The following is an 18,889-nucleotide window of genomic DNA, read 5'->3' as shown; positions in this document are numbered from 1 at the left end:
GTGTCCGGAGTCGACCTGCGGCGAGGTGCGATCGCCCGGTCTACCCTCCGCATGGGTACTTAGGTAGGTCGAGTTTGGCGAACAACCCAATCCCACGCGGTTGGCCGATTGGCACGATCGTGGTGAGGCCGAAAGGCCCACCCGTGACTAGCTCCCGGCGTTAGTCCGAGAGGGTCACGACAGAATTGTCCGTCCGGTGGGTGACGTGCCGCGATTCGAGTTACGTGGCCGTTCGCACGCCGGCGGGCGCGAATTTGCAGCAATATATATGTGTATATATATATATATATATATATATATATATATATATATATATATATATATATATATATATATATATATATATACACAATACAGGGTGTTTCATGAAAAACACAACCCTATTAAAGTTATGTGAAATGTTATTTTTAATGTAAATTTTTTTATATTGCAGGTTTCTATGAATCATCGTTTGGAGGCAAAAATGCAAATATCAGAGAGTGGTTCTGTTAATTTTGTAGGTGGCATGGACAATTGAACAAAGGATCTTAATTGCGGAGTATTACTTTGCCACAAAATCATTTAAACAGATCAAACATTAAAACAGCACAAGAAATCGAAGTGTCAACATCACCGTCATACCGAAGAAAAAAAAAAAAAAAAAAACAGGGAGTCTGGAACACTGACGCTAACCATTACCTTGACATGTTTCGACTTATGAGTAACGTACAAGTAACGTGTGTCGACATGTGTCAACGATCGTGTAACATGCCTACAACACGTTACTCAAAGGTTAGAAATAGGTTTCGGGTACGCTAAACATTACCTCGACGTGTTTCGACTTATGAGTAACTTACAAGTAACGTGTGTCGACGTGTGTCAACGATCGTGTAACGTGCCTACAACTTATGGCCAAGCGTATGCATAACGTGTGAGTCATACACTGGTATACGTCGAAAAATTTCAAGCACGGAAAATTTGTCTAACACCTCAGCGTACTACGAAAAAAAGCCAGCGTACTATGACGTATGCCAGCGTGCTCCTAACATATACAGACTTACCCATAACGTATTTGACGTGTGCCAGCGTTTTAGCCAAATTTTGCATACGTCAGACATACGCTGGCTAAATCGTCAAGGTGTGACAGGGCCTTTATCGAAGTGACAAGTCTTATTTCCCCTTCCCCCTCCCCTCTCTTCTCCCCCCCACACCCCCATCCCCTCCCCGCTCTCTCCCACCCCCTCTCTGTTTTTACCACCCTCCTCTCCCCCACCCCCCTCTGTGATGGAATTCCTGTCGGCGAAGCAAACGGTGGCATTTGCTAGATTTACCTACTATAAAGATTCTTATGTACAGCATAAGTTTGATGTTGTTTCAATGAAAAACTTAATAAGTATATAAACATGTAGAGGTACATTTGAAGTACACCACCCCCATGCGAAATAAATAAATAAATAATTTATTAAGTTAAATAATAAATTAAATAATTAATTATATAATATTAAATAATAAAATAAAGAAGTGATACAGGTCCAGGACTGGGTCGGAGTTAAGTATCCTCATCGGAAAAACAAGATGCAGTCATTCTGGTCCTGCACACTTTGTGGTAGCTGACAGCTTGAACCAGTGACTTTTCAGCTTCAGGACGGATATCGGTGGCACGCCAGTACATTACAGAAAGTGGTGGCCTCAATAACCCAGCCTTCAAATACATCCAGCCATCTGGGAGTTCATATGTGCTCCACCAATACAGGTGATATGGCTGATATAGAGGAGGGCTCGAACCTGCGAGGTCACTGCAACAGCTACAGAGAGTATGCCAGCGTTCCAGCCATTTTTGGGATTTCGTGACATCATTCGATACCTGATTTTTTAGTGGGGGTGGGGGGGAGGGGGAATGTTGTGTTCTTTCTGAGGTGTTATGTTCTTTCCAATTATGTTGTTGTTGCTGTTATTGGTGTTGATAGTGTTGTTGAATTGGCAGATTTTGTGGATTGCTGGAAGGGACATGATGATGCAAGAAGAAGTGGATAAGGACATGAGAGAGGAGACGCCATCTTAACGGAGTTGGAGATATGTGAATGCTATGTGCTATGGAATAAACGAACGATGTACTGTGCAATCAATTGTATCGTTTAGGCCTCAGTCACATTTGCTCTACGGCGAGGATAAGGCCGTACGCCCTCTGAATTGACAGAAACGTTCGGCGGCCGCAGAGAAACTGAGGTAGCCTCAGGGAGGCCCTACGCCATTTGGCTATATTTTACAGGCCGTAGGGTTGCCGTGGAATGAAATCGCGGAGTTATAACTTTTTTTCATTTCTACGCTCGCCGTAGCAATTAGACAAGCCAAGCTATGACGTAGATGTGTTCCACGTCGACCATACATAGGGCGTGCGGTGGGCTTGCGTTTTCCGTGTGGCTGCCGTAAGCTCTTCTCAATGAGAAATGAATTTTCCCAACCCCCAAAAAATTACAGCGGCCGCACTATTTACACGGTCGCTGTACGGTGGCCTTGCGGTCTGTGTGACTACCTGTGGGCAACACAAGGTCGACGCACGGTTCCCCTACGCCCGCTGTGCACCTATGTACCGCCTCCGTGGGAGTCTGCGTCGACCGTGCGTCCACCGTGCACTACCGCTAGAGATCAGAGTATAGTTGTTTGCCTATACACAGTGGTGCCCCCAGAATCCGAATTTAATTCGTTCCAGGAGGCTGTTTGGATTGCAAAAAGTTCGGATTCAAAAAATATTTTCCCAATAAGAAATAATGGAAAGTGAATTAATCCGTTCGTGGACCCAAAGAAAACCCATTTTCAAGACACTTTAAATTTAAACTGAAATTTAAATTTAAACTGAAATTAAAATTTAAACAAGACACTTTAAATTAAACTGAAATTCCCCATGTTTAAGGTAAAATAAGATGAGTAAATGACCTTCGGTGGCGGTGTATTGTATGTCAACTGGTACAATCACCACATCCAAAGGTCCACACAGGCTCGAGTTCCGGCCTGGGTTTCGATCGCTCGCGCACTCTGCGAGAGCGCTGCCCCCAGGGCACCTCATCAAACATGATGCCCCCAGAACCACAATCACTTTCATCAAACGCATCAGGCTGACGAAATCATGGATATTAAAAATTACAACTGGTTTTGCTGTGAAATTCAATCCTTGCCTGACAGTCAGTCACACCACGTGATCGGATTGCTTTTTTTGTTAATAATTAAAACACAAGATGATTTTAAAAAATGAAGGTGAAAACACGAGGTAAGGCCTAAGTCACATTTGGCTCGGCACCCGGAGGGTCTACAAAATGTTTGAACACTCGCAATTATAAAGTGGCCGCAGTATTTCCACGGTCACACAATGTAGCAGTCACACATGTTTTTATTTTTAGGTAGCCGCACGGCGTGTTGAAAATTGTGGAGACCGAAAACGTGGGGGTGCCGTAATTTTTGGGGGTTTGGGAAAATTCATTTTTCATTAAGAAGAGCTTACGGCAGCCACACGGAAAATGCAAGCCCACCGTATGCCCTACGTACAGGTCGAGGTGGAACACATCTACGTCATAGCTTGGCTTGTGAAATTGCTACGGTGAGCGTAGAAATGAAAAAAGTTATAACTCCGCAGTTATAATTCCGTGGCGCCCCTACGGCCTGTAAAATATAGCCAAACGGCGTAGGGCCACCCTAAGGCCACCTCAGTTTCTCTGCGGCCGCCGCACGTTTCTGTCAATTCAGAGGGCGTAAGGCCGCCATATCCTCGCCGTAGAGCAAATGTGACTGAGTATTTCCACAGACGAACTGAATGAACAAAGCGCGAAGATGCGGGTCGAACAGGTGGGGGAGACACGTGAACAAACATGAACGCTACGTTTTGTTCGGTTTTTTAAAATGTATTGGGTTTTTAGGGCCAATTGGGTTGTTGATTCCAATTTGTTCAAACAGCTTGGCCGTTCAGATTCTGGGGGACCACGGTATATTATAGTTATAGTATATTCAGTTATATATACTGGTATATTTTTATTTCAGTAAAAAAAGGACAGGTATATATATCCACTCGTTACCGTCCGTCTGGCCGCACGTTCGCCTTCGGCCCCCCTGCGGTCGCCTTGCGGGCACCTTGAGGTCTCCTTGCGTCTGCCTTGAAAATTATATTGCCGCCGCAGGGACGCCCTAAGGTCACCGTGCGACATCAAATCAAAGACCGTACGGCACACCCATGTTTTCAGTCTCCACAATTTATAAACACGCCGTGCGGCTACCCGAAAAACAAAAACATATGTGACTGCTACATTGTGTGACCGTGGAAATACTGCGGCCGCCGTAGAATTGCTAGTGGCCGCAGATTTGAGACCCCACGGCCACCATGGCAAATGTGACCTCGGTCTTCGCATCTGTTGAGCGACATAACAATCTGTCCACAACTATTTTAGATATCCTGCTCCCAGACAAACAGACAAGCAGGGGTGAAAACATAACCTCTGCCTCCCTTCAGTGGCAGAGGTAATGAGACAATAAATTCAATTGACTTGAGTAAAATGTGGCAAATTGCTCAATGACAAAGTTTTTTTTTATTTTTAATAATGTGGTTTCAATCCCCAGTTAGACATTTGACTCTCCCATTATGAGCCTGCTGGTAATCTGTGGTTTACCTCCTCACTTTCCATGAGTAACAGTTGACTCTGAGAAAGGAAGCAAAAGCGAGGTTGCCACGTGAGGCCTGTTCGCAAGAGAGGCTGCCCGCAAGACCCCCTTGGTGCACCAACCTTGGCTTTCCCTCTCCCACATGAAGATCGTGATGCAGCCTGCTGCGCACTGTGCTCCACTTCTGCCAATCACACAGATTGAACAAGGCCACACGTTATTCATCGTTGACATTTCATGATGCATAAACACATGCAGACAGAGGCGAGAAGAGAAAAAGACAAACATTTTACTTACACATACTGTACTCAAATAAGAATGGTTGCTCCCACAAATAATCCAATACATTTTACAATACAATACATAATCCAATACAATACATAATTCTGCATCACAAATGTAAAGTCGTCCTCCCACAATATTGTACCTTTCACCTTCGGGAATAAAATAATTTAGTACAATTGGCGATTGAGAAAAAAAAAATGTACCTTCAACAAATTAAGTTTTAAAAGTTGTCATTGTCCTCATTTCTCAATGCAAAAATATGACACCGAGAGAAGACATCAACACGTCCTTGGCATCTGAAAGCAAGAGAGGAAGTTGCCAAAATTCTGGGGAATGATCGATCACTCCTCAGAAGGAAATATAAACGAGTAATGAATTTAGCGATTTAATTATCTCTTTGCCATTTGCTTCTTCTCACGCCACGACAGTAATCTTTCATTTGCTTCCTTTCACGCCCAGCCTGGTTAAGCTTGCAATAATCCAGGCATCTACGACATGGTAATAAATAATATTGGCTCACTGAACCGATATCGATATGATGAATCTACCATGAAGGTAACAAACCAAAAGACTGCGCGATTATTGCTGCCGCTCTTGATGTGCGGCCTTGCATCCAGTGTCTCTGATGCACTCGTTAATAGGCTTAATAAGCAAGGCTAATAGCCTGCACTAATCAGCGTAGAAATGTAAACCTAGCACACTATATTAGAACAACCCTTGTGATAGTGCATTGGTGTAGAAGGTAAACAATTCCTTCGGCTACAAGTTTGAATCGTAAAACATAGACCCGATGTGTGTGCTGTCCATTGGATGGACGTTAAACTGGATATCCCATCTACCAGCATTCGTTGGTGGACGTTAGAGATCCCATGGTGTCCCTCGCAAAGAGTAGGCAAGCTATTGCCAACACCATGAACAAGTTACAAATTTCTGCCTTAACCCGCAGAGGGCATTGCATCAGTGACAAAGCCATGCCCTTAGCCAATGATGCTACCCTGCAGCCTTGTGCTGCATACGAACGACGACTTCATCCTCTGTGATCCTTCCATCGGCTCTGCACCGTCAGCACTCGCCATTTGCTATGTCATCTGGGAGAATAATAATAAATTGAGAAACAAGCCGCGAGGCGACGATGGTTCGTGGGCATTATTGAGGAAGCCCTACCGTAAAAACCTATCTCTTCCGTCAAAATTGACCAAATCAAATCGGATTTTTTATATGTTGTACTTATGGACATGATGCACAGCTTCTAGGAAATAAAATTGCGAGAGAAAAAAAATCGAGAGAAAAAATAAAAATAAATAAAAAGTTCAAGTGGGCGTGGCTCCGCCCACAAGGGGCGTGGGATGCCCCTCATACAAAAAGGCACAACTAGACCATGATATCTAGCTTGTGTCAAAGTTTCATCAAGATCGAATCAAACGTCACGGAGCTATTCTCTGGAGAGAGTCATAAACAGAGACAGACACAGACAGACACACAGACACAACGAAAATAGTGGTCACTGCTGGTGTCCGCGAACCAATAATAAGAGAGGAATTTAATTACGCTGATTATTGAAAGGGTGTTCAGAAATCCTGAACACCAAAAAGATCATGGATGTGTATTTTTAGATGGAATTTTATTTTTTGAAATAACTAATTAAATTACACATCTTGTGAGTTATTGGCTGCAGATGGAAGTAAACAACGGTTTTTTTCTTCAAAATGCTAGACCACGGATGTATTTAGGTGCCGGTTGCTGTTTTTTTACCCGCCAAGTTTTGATGTTCGCCCGACAACTTTGATGAAAAAAAATTTACGATAAAAAAAAGGATTCCTGTGCAGAAGTGCTCCAGTTATATGATTTACTTGAAAGCCCCGTCAAAATGTAGTCAACAATAATCCATAATTCCCTATTCATAATTATCCGTTTCTGACATCCAAAATCATCCCCTTTCGGTTTAATTGTGACGTGTCCAAGCATCAATTTATCCAATCAAAAGCCTTTACCAATTCAGCCTGCGGGCCGACATACATACATACATACATACATACATACATACATACATACATACATACATACATTGGGGGCATTCGCCATAAAGCGTCACTGCGTCCACTTTCCACCAGTACTCCAAGGGCCTCCGACTGGCTATCTCCCAGGCAGATGCCTGGCCCATCCACATCTCTTTGGGATAGGAAAATTCCAGGCACGCACCTGAAGGGACCGCCTCAGGTTAACCCGAGGAGACTGCCGTCTGATGGACGACACCTCAGCACCACCCCAATACACACTACCGCAGCTCAGGAGTAATGAGTAATGGATAGCTGAGTTATTGAATGGTAAGAAAAACAATGAATTTTAATTTAAATTCGGAACTCTTTAATATATGAGTTCCAACCAGTTGAAACACAAAATATACATGTAGAGAGACCATAATATTTCTCAACGAGCAAAAAAACTGCACAGTTTCTGGAATGCCATCATTAATTTTTGTATTGTTTTATTTGTTTTCATGTTGTATTCCAAGAAATTTTGATTTTTAAAAATAATATTATGCTCAAAAAGTGCCAAAATGTTGGCATGATGCAATGTCATTTTTACGGTCAGAAATGGCTGACATTGTGAGAGAGACCCTTTGGGAACCTCAGGCTCCCCCCCCTCCCCTCCACCTTCCCAGTGCCCCTAACATTCAGTCTATACTGGTAGGACCCTAGACCGGCGATATTTAATTTAGACCTGTAAATGAAAATACTAAATATGCCTGGTGTTGGCTTAGTGGTTAGGGTGGCGGCTTGGGATCCCAGGGTCCTGAGTTCAAGCCCCGTTTGCTGCTGAATTAACACCAGGGGGTTGACTCAGCCTGTCATCCATCTGAGGTTGGCGAAGTGAGTACCAGTGTACTGGTCCCGGTGTATGCCCCGGTTAGAATAGATATACCATATCCCTGTGTGTCGTAAGAGGCGACCAGGTTTGGTGTCAGGAAGGGCATCCGGCCATAAAACATTGCCTCAAGAAAAAGCCTAACCCCTGCACAGCAGGGAAAAATGGCTGTAAAAACGGTCATTTTTTTTAATTAAATGAAAATACTAAATACATTTCTGCATACATGCTATTTGATTTCGAATGGAAAGAGTGCCTCTATTTCTTCAAAATGCCCTATCAGACATTGATTCCAAAATGAAATGGAAGATCAAGAAGGAACCTGAAGAAGTAAAGAGTGAAGATGGAGTCATCAGGAAGAAACTGGATAGGATTCGGGTTTCACCTGCTACTCCACAATCCCCAAACCCATCCAGGCACAGCTCAGTGAGCCTTACAGAAAAATTTATGCAATCATTCACTTCTCCTTAGAGAGATATATAAAGAAAGAGAGGAATGAATAGAAAAAGATAAAAGAGAAGAAAAAGCAAGAATGAGAATGAATAAAGAGAATCGTGAAAAAAAATAGAAAGAAATATGAAAGGAACAAAGATGCCAGGAAGAACCCAGACAGATATATTTCAGCAGTTACTCCCCAGGCTCAACCGCAGCAACATGTACAAGCTACTAGAGGTCCATCAGTGGAGAAGCACAGTCCACACAGCATCAGGATATGGTACAAACATAATGGAACGGAAGACCAAGAAGGAACCCGAAGAAGTAAAGAGCAAAGATATATCAATTGTGGTATAGTCCTGCCCCCAACCCCTCTTTTTTTTTTTTTTGTATACCTTGGTCGAAGCTCGTATGAGAGATAACACACAACTCACAGCAAGGGGGCATGAGACAAGAGGGGCGGGAGTGGAAGGGACAAAACACTGGGGAACAGACACATTAGGTGAACTGTGGAAGGGAGAGGGATGGGGATGGGACGGGGAACATGGCGAAGAGAAGATGGACATTACAGGGACTTTCAGGAAGGAAAGCAGGGGAATTGAAGGAAGTGGGCTTGGGTGGATTATCGGGGGTAGAAAAGATTGAGGATTTGGATGGGGGAAGATAAGAGGTGGTGGTGAACAGCTGTTTTGAAAGCCTGGAGGGAAGAATGGGAAAGAATAGAGTGAGGAAGTTTATTCCAAAGGTGGGAAAAAAGAGGAATGAAAGAGTGAAGATGAGCAGTGATTCGTGATTTTGGTAGTTTTACCAGAAGGGGGTTGTTGGCGGACCTTGAGCGCCCTGTGGAAATGTGGTGGGGACAAATCACAGAGAGAGCAGGGGAGGCAAGGCTGGAGAGGAGTCGGTAGAAGACAGAAAGACCACCGAAAAACCTGCGGTGATTGAGTGAGAGGCCCAAAGACTCAGCTTCATTGCGGGAGATGCCGATGATCTTAAATGCCCTGGTTTTGACAGCGTGAAGCCGAGAAAGGTGGGAGGCAGGAGCACCAGCCCAGAGGGGAGAGCAGTACTCCATCAGGCTACAGACAAAAGCTTTGTAAGTGGTCAGGAGCACAAGAGGGCCGAGGAAGGACTTTGCACAACGGAGGATTCCCAGTCAGCGACTGGCTTTTGAGGCAAGGTTGGAAATGTGACTTTCCCAGGAAAGGTCATGGCAGATAGTGAGACCCAGAAGCTTGAAAGAAAAGACTTCTTCCAGAGGATTGTTGAGAAAGTGGATGGGGGGGTTTTCTAAACGGTCCTTTCGAAGAGACATAGTGAGAGTGTGAGATTTGTCCGGATTGAAAGACATGTTCCACGTGTTGGACCAGTTTGTGATTTTATCCAGATCTGCAGTGAGCGAAGAAGCTGCTGCTTGCCGGTCTGAGGGAAGACAGATGGTACGGCAGAGGGTGGAGTCGTCGGCAAAGAGAAATAAAGGATTTTCCAGAGAGTCGGAGAGATCATTGATGAAAACCAGAAAGAGAACAGGGCCCAGAATGCTACCTTGAGGAACTCCAGCCTGCACAGGAAGAGGGGATGAAAGAACTCCATTTAGGGCCACACGTTGACTGCGACAGGAGAGGAAGTCTGCGAGCCATGAGTGGAGATGGCCTTGAATACCATGGGAAGAGAGTTTGGTGAGTAGTGCAGGGTGCCAGACTGTGTCAAAAGCACGTGATATGTCCAGGGATACGGCTCGGATTTCCTGTCTGGCATTGAGGACCTCCAACCATTGATGGGAGAGCAGAAGCAGCATATCCAGGGTAGAGTGACCTGGTCTGAAACCAAATTGATGATTGGAAATCAAGCCATTGGAGAAGAGGAAGGATTTCATGTCTGAAGCGATGATGGATTCCATAATCTTGCTGATGATTGGGAGAAGGCTGATTGGTCTGTAGTTACAGGGATCTGTTTTTGCACCTTTTTATGCAGGGCAGTGATGTTAGCAGATTTCCAAGCAGATGGCAGATGACCTTGGGAAAATGAGAGGGTGAATAGAACAGAGAGAGGGTGAGCAAGAGCAGAAGAGCAGGCTTTGAGGACACGTGGGCTGATGCCGTCTGGACCGGTTGCAGAATCTGACTCGAGGTTTGAAAGCAAGCTCTCCACCTTGTCAGGAGAAAAGGATACAGAGTCCAGGGACAGTTGCGTGCGACTGGGTAAAGTGGGTAGAGAAAATGATGGGTTTAGGACACAAGATTTAGCTGCAAACACCGAGTTTAGACATTCAGCTTTATCACGTGTGGTATCAGCAGTGTGGCCATTTGAGGTAAGGGAGGGGATGGAGGGGGAACATACACCAGAAACAGCTTTGATTAAATGCCACCAGGATTTTGAGGAGGGAGAGAGGTTTGAGAGTTCAGACTTGAGATGAGAAAGATGTTGTTTACTGGCTCTCCTGAGGGTAGATACACACTTGTTCCGAGCTTTGTGGAAGGAACTGAGATTGCCCTCAGTTGGGTTTGCTTTCCATGAGGCAAAGGCAAGTTGTTTCAGGACAACTGCCTCGCCACAAGCTTCAGTAAACCAAGGGCGGGAGGAAGGGTTGGACAACTGAACATGAGAGGGGATAAATCTGTGCATGAGGGAGAGCAAGTTTCTTTGAAAGAATTCCCAGGATGAGTTGATGTTTGAGAAAGTAGTGATAGGAGACCAGTCTGTAAGTTTGATGGCTGCTCGGAGACCCTGCCAGTCGGCTTGAGTGAAATGCCAGACTCGACGGCGGTGAGGTGGTTCTCTGATTCTAGCCAGAGAGATGTCCACTTTGACAAGGATGTGGTCAGAAGAACCAATTGGAGCGAAGGAAGAGCAGCAGATATTGTCAGGGAAATTTGTCAAAATCAGATCCAGAAGAGATGGAGTACCATTGGTTGAGATCCGGGTCGGGAAGTTGACCGATTGAGTCAGTCCTAATGAGTTGCAGAAAGCTTTTGCTGAGGTGCCACGGCAGGTGGGAGAGGTACCCACACCGAGCCAACTGGTGTGATGACAATTGAAGTCACCACATAACAGGAAGAGAGAGTTTGGATGAGAAGATAGAAGATGGTCCATGTTTTCGGATAGTGAGGTGTAGATGGAGTCATCACTGTTCGGTGGACGGTACAGTACACATATAGACATGAGATGGGAGTGGCGGGGAAGCCGAAGCCAGAGGTATTCCTGGGGGTGTGGGGGAGTGAGAGCAGTGCATGGAGAGTGAGGAAGAGTCTTTGATGAAGAGAACAACACCTCCACCAGGACGAGGCTCAGGTCTGTCATACCGTAAGAGGGACTCTTACTCATACCGCAAGAGCTCACGTCTGTCATACTCTTAATCTTACTCTCACTTCCACTCTCCTGTTGGTGTCCCCCCATTTCCATTATGTTCCCTTCCATTCTGCTGTAGCTCCAGCACGAGCCTCAATCATACATACAAAAAAAAAGAAAAAACTTCAGTCATTCAGATGTTCAAGGAGACTAGGTGTATTTGAAAGTATAAGTTACAATATTCATATGAATAACAACAATATGAGACAGGATGCCTTCTTGTTACACAATCTCTCCACTTTCAGGAAAGGTGGAGTGGGACAATATGACCCCCAGCACCACCCCTTCCCACATTATATGTAATTATACCAACAGGTACCTACAAAAATTATACTTAATGGAAAATGTAACTTTAACAATATTCGAATTATGCAAAGAATAGTTCCTTGATTAAATCAACCACAACACCCCCACCCCAAGTCCTCAACTCACTCCCCTCCCCACCACAACTCTCTGTCCCCCCATTTCACTTTCTTCCCATTATTCAAAGCAAAGAGGGCATTCTTACATCATTACATATTATTTTTTCATTACCTCATTAAAATGGTTGAATATTTAACTCTCTTTCCCCTGCTCTATCCACCATATTATTAATATTATTCTGCCAATATAAACTTTGACTCCTACCTCCTCACAATCCACTTTCCCACCTTCCCAACTTCTTTCACCTCATTTGCAATCTTGGCAGAAGTGAGATAGGTCTCGCGAGAACAATTATCCAAACTACCTTCACGTCCCCATTCACAATCTCGCGAGATACGACCTGGGAAAATTCCATTAAAATTGCCACTCTCAAGTAATTGTGAGTAGCCTACTTGTGTTTATAAATCCTAAATTAACTATCTTTCTTGTGATGCAAATATAAAACATTACTATTAAATAACAATGAAACAACGTTTAATTCAAAATCTCACAAGATTCGGTCATCTCATGTGGGGGGGGGGGCAGGGAGAGGGGGTGGACAGACAGACAAGTGTACACACATAAAAATATATATACACACACACACACACACACACACACACACACACACACACACACACACACACACACACACACACACACACACACACACACACACACGGAGCAGATACAACCCATTGTTTTGCTGACGGTGGTGTGAAGGGGTGAGGGTGAAGAAAGAGAAAGGGAGAGAAAGGGGGGAGGGGAGGCAGAGATAATGGAGGGAAGGGAGGGCAGGGAGAGGAGGGAGGGGAAGTGAGGAGTGGGTGAAGAAGGGGAAGCTAGGAAGGGGTGAAGAGTGAGGAAGGGGTGAAGAGTGAGGAAGGGGTGTGGAGGTGGGAAGAGCAATGCCTCACGAAACATTGCTATACACTGTGTGAGGGAGGGGTGCGAGAGAGAGAGAGAGAGAGAGAGAGAGAGAGAGAGAGAGAGAGAGAGAGAGAGAGAGAGAGAGAGAGAGAGAGATAGAGAGAGAGGGGGGAGAGGGAGGGAGAGAGAGAGGGGGGGAGAAAGAGAGAGAGAGAGAGAGAGAGGTGTGGGAGGAGAGTGCTGTATTTTATTTGGAGGGGGAGCAAGGAGGGGATAGACAGAGTGGGGGGTTGGAGGAGAAGGAAAAAAAAATACAGGTGAGGAGTGGAGGTGGCATTAGCAAAGAGAGTGATATGTTATGCTTAATGACTGAACACAAATAAAAATTGAAAATCTCATGTCAGAATAGCTATACACCCCCACCACAACTGTCCAGGGCTCAGCGACGATCCTTCAGAGAACTCTCGGCACAAAACTTTGAGAACAGAAAATTTCACAGCTTGGTTCATGAATCGTGACCCATCACCGAAGTAAAGGTGGATACTTTGAGCCAACCCTGGGAGGACTCTATTCCACATTGTGAAACTCGCATATGTAGATACCAATCAATGACACACACACACACACACACACACACACACACACACGGAGGTGGATACTTCGAGATATGGTAGGTCTATGTTTCACCTCTGAAACCCACCCACATGTGGAGATAACAGGCAACAGCAACTTGCCCGTTACACAAATGCACGCATGCACAAACACATACACACTTTGAGACCTGGGAGGGCTCCATTCCACTTTCTGAAACCCATAAATGGAGATAACAACCAACAACACACACACACACACACACACACACACACACACACACACACACACACACACACACACACACACACACACACACACACTGCCTTTTATGAGAAATAAAAAAATATATATTGTTGCGGTTCTGGAAACTGCATCCCTCCAACACCAATAGCAGCCAACATACAGTGGTCCCCAATCAGTAATTTCATTAATGTACGTTCAGATAGTCCCTTCCTTCTTGTCTCGTGGGTCGAACGGACATTGCGTTGTGTAAATTTCATAGGTAGATCTGATTAAACCTCTGAACTTCATTCCTACTCTGCCTTTTTCTCTATTCCTGAGGTAAATCCAAGCAAGGGGTGCTCGTGTGAGCCAGCAGGCACTACACTTGGGACCCATCTGTAAAAACCACAGCCGCGCCCTTCACGTAAGAATGCATCCTCACAGAAAACCCAGGGCAGCAGTGGAAGCCAACAATAAACGCCAGCGCTGCACGTGCCTCACAGCGACGACCCCCCACTCACTGTTCAGGCGATCAGAGGCATAACCAACACACCAAATGCGAACAACATACAGTACGCACATGGCGCATTCTTCTTCAATCCACTGAGATCTAAGCTCTTTCCCTCAATTCCCTGACAGATCAGGCTGGCACCGTGCACACGACACCGCCTTTGATAAATGACCATGTGTACAATGGCGGACTCGTGCGCAGCCCGTGATACTTTATAATCGCACTGTACGGGGCATGCTCGATGGCGGGCGGACCCACGCGCTGACCACGTGTTCAATGGCAGACTCGCATGCAGACCGTTTTACTTTATCATCGTACATAACGGGGCACGAATAACTCACACCTTTGGTCAGGTCTATGCATGGGGTTACAATAACGTCTTACCGTTGGTCTTTGCTCACCATGACGGTCACAAATGTCTCCTGCGGACGGCAAACATCTTCCCATACCTCCACCTTGATTTAGCTGCTACCAGGCAAAGGCATGTTGTGCGGCCGGATCGCTCGGGTCGCGTGGCGCACCACAGAGCAGGCACATTGGCCAGCGCCAACCGCGGGTTGCCGGGGCACAGCACAGGGTTCGGTGCAAGGCAATTCATATCACGGAGTTCGGTGCAAGGCGATTCATATCATGGGGTTCAGAGCAAGACGATTCCACAGCTTGGAACCATCTTGCCGGAAGTGGAGTGGAGCCGTTTCCGGCCATCACGGACGGGCCGCGCAGTCGCCGGGGCACAACCAAAGCGCCCGATTCAGGTGACGACACATCGCTTCGGGTCTTCGCCCCCGCCCCGCACCACGGGGTCTATAAAAGGATGGGTCGTGGAACCGCTAGTGTCATTCCTGCCAGTCGTTCCTGCTCATCATTTGTGTCTTCATTCTTGGCGGCTCGGTCTGTCTGGCTTGGGATCGACAGTCCGGCCTTCTTTACCAACTCGTCGCCTCTCTCTACACACTCGCCTTTGACTCCGCCGACCGCCTTTCCACACCTACTCACTGATGGCTCCACCCAAGTCCCTCCCTTCATGCCCAACGGTCGCGTCTCATTCTCTGGACCAATGCTGGCTGCACAAGTGCCATGAAGCAAGAGACGATGTGCCAGCTGTCAGGGAGGTATCGCCCAGCGGAGCATCCCACACCCCCCCCCCCCAAAACGTACTGGTTGCGTGGTCAGGCAATCGTGCAAGGTATTGAGAGACCGTTAGCCTCATCTCCTCTCCTTTTTCTCTTCATGAACTCCTCCTCATTGGGTTGTATATGTGTGTGTGTGCGTATATATATATATATATATATATATATATATATATATATATATATATATATATATATATATATATATATATATATATATATATATATATATATATATATATATATATATATGTGCCTGGTGTTGGTGCAGTGGTTAGGGCAGCGGCAATCTAATTACCAGTCCGCTGGTAATTAGATCACGTGGTTATTTTTAGGCAACCAGATTAACTTGCGGAGGACCCAAAGTCACGTGGTTGAGTTATTGGCGTTCACGGTCGGTTCGTGACCTGCCGCGTCACAGAATTATCCGTATGCGACGGCCTGCAATTCCGGTAAATCTGGTGGGAACCAGAGATAGCTTCCCCCCCCCCCCCGGTGGTCTTCTCACCCGACACCCGGCTCGCAACAATTTCTATGTATACTGTATGTATATATACAACTCATCTGTTCCGACGAAACGCCAGAATTGGCATTTCAATAATGCTGACTGGACTGGTTTACAAAACTTCTTTTCTGACTTTCCCTGGAAAGACTACTTCCTCTCCTCGTATCGGGTGATGCCTCTATCTCTGCTGAACGTACACCTGAGGTTGTTGTTGCAGGAATGGAGGCTTATTAATATCCCCTTCTCTTTCAAGTCTATCTCTCTGACCAATTTTTGGTTCAATAATTCCTTCTCTGCGGCCATTCGTGCAAGGGATGCCGCAATTTGGGCATGGAAAAACTCTTCTTCCTCCGACTCGCATTCAGCTTTAATATCTGCCAGAAATCATTGCAAATATGTTCTTCGTGAGGCGAAGCATTCCTTTATTCAAAAGAAATGTGACAACCTCTCATCTTCTTTCACGAATATATCTTTCTGGTCCTTAGCTAAAAGTATCTCCAACAACTTCCGCCGCTCTACATTTCCTTCGCTTTTCCATTCCGATGATACGATCGCTGTCTCTCCGACCGATAAAGCAATTCTTTTTGGTTCTCTTTTTTCGTCTAATCCACACTGGATGACTAACATTCCATCTCCCTCTGATGCTCCCCTCACCAATCCCATGTCCCTCCCTGTCAACTCATTTCATGCAGTCAAAAAAACACTCCACCTCTCTGGACATAAGCAAAGCCTACAAGAAAGATGGCATTCCTCTCTGTGTCTTGAAGGAATGTGCTTCAGAACTTGCACCCGTGCTTGCTCGTTTGTTTAGTTTTTGTATAAAAACCCAAACTTTTCGTCTTTCCTGAAAACATGCCTTCGTACAGCCTATTTTACGGAAGGGTGATCGTTCAAACCATTCTAACTTCTGTCCTATTGCTCTGACTTCTACTATTTCCAAAGTCTTTGAATGTCTTCTCAATTCCCATTTTCTCAAGCATCTTGAATCTCACAGTCTTCAATCTGACCACCAATATGGCTTTCACAAGGCAAGATCTACAGGTGATATCCTTTCTTACATTACGAATGTCTGGGCCTCTTCTTTGAGAGACTCTGGGGAATCCTTTGTTGTCGGCCTTGATATCTCAAAAGCCTTTGACAGAGTTTGGCGTCAGGGTCTGATATCCTAGCTTCCCTCTTTCGGCTTTCCTCCTTCATGCTGCTCTTTCATATCGAGCTTTCTCTCCGACCGCTCTATCTCTGTAATTATTAATTAATTATATAACAGCTTGGTTCAACATCTCCCCCTTCCCTATCAACAGCAGTGTACCTCAGGATTCCATTCTGTCTCCAACACTCTTCCTTCTTTTTATCAATGACCTTCTTTCTTCCACAAATAACCAAATGCACTAATGTGCTGATGACTCAACATTACATTTCTCCAAGTCTTTACCATCAGCCCCGTCTTCCCTCACTCAATCTACGTCTCGTCGTTTCATCACAGCCACCTCTTTAAATTCGGATTTGTACAAGATCTCCCAGTTGGAGAAATGTAATCAAGTTAAGTTTAATGCTTCATAAACTCAATTTCTTCTCATCTCTCTCTCTCTCTCTCTCTCTCTCTCTAAAACTCCTCTCAACTCTCCAATCTCCTTTGAAAGCTCCACAATTACACCATGTGATACAATAAACCTACTAGGTATTATTCCAACTTCAAATTTATCCTGGAATCCACACATTATGTAAATAGCTAAATCTGCCTCGAAGAAATTAGGGGTCCTGTTCGGATGTCGAAGATTCTTCTCCTCTGAACAGTTGCTCGAACTATATAAAGGACTGATTCGTCCTTGTATAGAGTACTGCTCTCACATCTGTGGGGGTCCCCAGCTACACATACTTACTGGACAGAATTGAATCCAAAGTTATTTGACTCGTTACCTCCACAAATGTGACCTCAAAACTCGACCTGCTCAAATTACGAAACATAGTAGGCTCTCTATATATCTTTTCTACAGATATTACTTCAGTTTCTGCTCGCAAGAAATAGTTACTTGTGTACTTCGACCATTTGTGAGATGAAGGAATACTCGACAAGCCACCACATCACATGATTATTGTGTGGCCATCGGCAACTCAAGGGTGGGCCGTTACGATGTTTTTTTATTCCCCTCCACTGCCAATCTGTGGAACTTTTTACCTTCTCACATCTTCCGAAACACTTATGACCATCCCCTTTTCAAAAAGCACGTTTTTTTACTTCCTCAAAAACTCTTAGACTCTTAAGGTTTGGCCTCGATGACGACTATGTAGTCCGTGACTAAAGCCTTCAACATCATATATATATATATATATATATATATATATATATATATATATATATATATATATATATATATATATATATATATATATATATATATATATATATATACACACACACGTGTACATGAAAACATGTGGAGTGTGAGTGTGACAAGCACCAATCCAATCTGACAAACACACACATAATATATATATATATATATATATATATATATATATATATATATATATATATATATATATATATATATAATATTATATATATATAATATATTATATACATATATCAATATATACTGTATATATATATATATATATATATATATATATATATATATATATATATATATATATATATATATATATATATATATATATATATATATATATATATATATACACACACGTGTACATGAAAACATGTGGAGTGTGAGTGTGACAAGCACCAATCCAATCTGACAAACACACACATTATATATATATATATATATATATATATATATATATATATATATATATATATATATATATATATATATATATATATATATATATATATATATATATATATATATATATATATATATATATATATATATATATATATATATATATATATATATATATATATATATATGCCTGGTGTTGGCGTAGTGGTTAGGGTAGTGGCTTGGGATCCAAAAGGTCCTGAGTTCAAGCCCCATTGGCCACTTGAATTAATACACACCAGGAGGTTGACTCAGCCTGTCATCCTTCCGAGGTCGGCGAAGTGAGTACCAGTGTCCTGGGCCTGGTGTA

At 44.0% G+C, this 18,889-nt stretch overlaps 1 protein-coding gene and 1 long non-coding RNA gene across 5 annotated transcripts in view; one reads left to right on the top strand and one right to left on the bottom strand.

The window, feature by feature from the left end:
• Positions 1–2,088, top strand: part of LOC147013358 (uncharacterized) — a 44,592-nt gene extending 42,504 nt beyond the window's left edge. Inside the window, exon 3 of one of the 2 annotated variants that reach the window (XR_015051293.1) lies at positions 1,964–2,088. This is a non-coding gene — a long non-coding RNA (uncharacterized LOC147013358). The remainder of the gene's footprint in view (positions 1–1,963) is intronic. The other variant, XR_015051294.1, reaches the window with a different exon arrangement.
• Positions 1–4,063, bottom strand: part of LOC147013357 (ras GTPase-activating protein nGAP-like) — a 404,833-nt gene extending 400,770 nt beyond the window's left edge. For 2 of the 3 annotated variants that reach the window (XM_085855117.1, XM_085855120.1), the window contains exon 1: positions 4,044–4,062. The gene's annotated coding sequence lies outside the window, so the exon portion shown is untranslated. Of the gene's footprint in view, positions 1–4,043 lie in introns of all 3 variants that reach the window. The other variant, XM_085855118.1, reaches the window with a different exon arrangement.
• Between the last annotated feature and the right edge of the window lie 14,826 nt (positions 4,064–18,889).

Source organism: Eptatretus burgeri, chromosome 14 (genome assembly GCF_056783735.1).
Source record: "Eptatretus burgeri isolate ZD-2024b chromosome 14, Ebu_testis_v1, whole genome shotgun sequence".
Lineage (NCBI taxonomy): Eukaryota > Metazoa > Chordata > Myxini > Myxiniformes > Myxinidae > Eptatretus > Eptatretus burgeri.
Note: the sequence above shows the minus strand (reverse complement) of the source record. Positions and strands in the feature narration are given on the sequence as shown.